Genomic DNA, 1,245 nt, shown 5'->3' on the forward strand with positions numbered 1-1,245 from the left:
ATGATGATGATGATGATGATGATGATGATGATGATGATGATGATGATGATGATGATGATGATGATGATGATGATGATGATTGCCGTTATAAAGAAAATTCTGATATTGCATGCGTAATAATCCTCAAAGTACTCAAGATCTCGAGTTATTCCGAAAATCTTAAACTAGCAGTACTTAGCTATATTACTGATACCAACATTTTTAATTACATTAATTAATAATTATAATGTAGAATGCTTCAGTTTCGAAGTTCCAGATTCAAGGATTCATTAAAATCTTAATAAGATAAACGCTTTATTTTCAAGCAGTCTTGTATTATATTGTATAACATCACTGAACTTAGCACGACTTTTAATCGAAACAAAAAAATCATTATGGTAAACTCACAGGCTGATTTATCCAGGTGTATTATGCTAATGTCAGTCTACTGAATGAGACTAACTGAACGAGGTCTAGATTTTACCATACATACCATTTGTAAACGCAGATTGGACCACGATGCATATTGATTATTGTATTTTGATATGTTAAAATCAGATTGCCAATACTGTTGTTATCACCCTCAAGTAGCAGTCACAGTACTTATCCTGTCTTGTGCTTTGAGATACGACAGCCATTTCGCACGTGCTATTCATTATTGTTATGTTTTTAGTTTGATTAACTGGAGCGCTGTTTTGTTTTAGTAAGTGTTTTGCGGCAAATTGCAACCCAATTTGGTCAAAGAAGTGTCAAAGACTAGAAGTGCTACAAGAAATTAGCAAACACAAAGAGGAGGGATACAGACGACAGGTTTTGATAGGAAAGAAGGGGCAAACCACACCAGAGCACCTGTAAATCACGCACTAGAACGCTATGAGGGTCAACAAATTTTTGTTTTTAGTATATTATTCAACAATACTATTTTAGTGTTTAACATAGCAATGTGCTCTAACTGACCTTCTGCGCTCCCTGAGAAAGAACACTATAAAAGAAGACGATGACTCCTTCCTTTAAAAAAAACCCAAGAACGCAAACAAGCATTCATCTTAGACTGCCTCAATCACTTTGTCTTAGACTTAGACTTAGAAAGAAACAGTTGTCTATATTCGATATGCTAATTTGCTCGAGCTTAATGGTGTAAGCGCAATTAACCTTTGAGGGGAAATGAGTGAGGGAGTAAGCGAAAACATTAGCGGAGAGAGAGAGAAAGAGAGAGAGAGAGAGAGAAGAGAGAGAGACAGGGAGAGAGAGAGAGAGAGAGAGAGA

The sequence above is a fragment of the Aplysia californica genome, unplaced genomic scaffold (genome assembly GCF_000002075.1).
Source record: "Aplysia californica isolate F4 #8 unplaced genomic scaffold, AplCal3.0 scaffold00265, whole genome shotgun sequence".
Classification (NCBI taxonomy): domain Eukaryota; kingdom Metazoa; phylum Mollusca; class Gastropoda; order Aplysiida; family Aplysiidae; genus Aplysia; species Aplysia californica.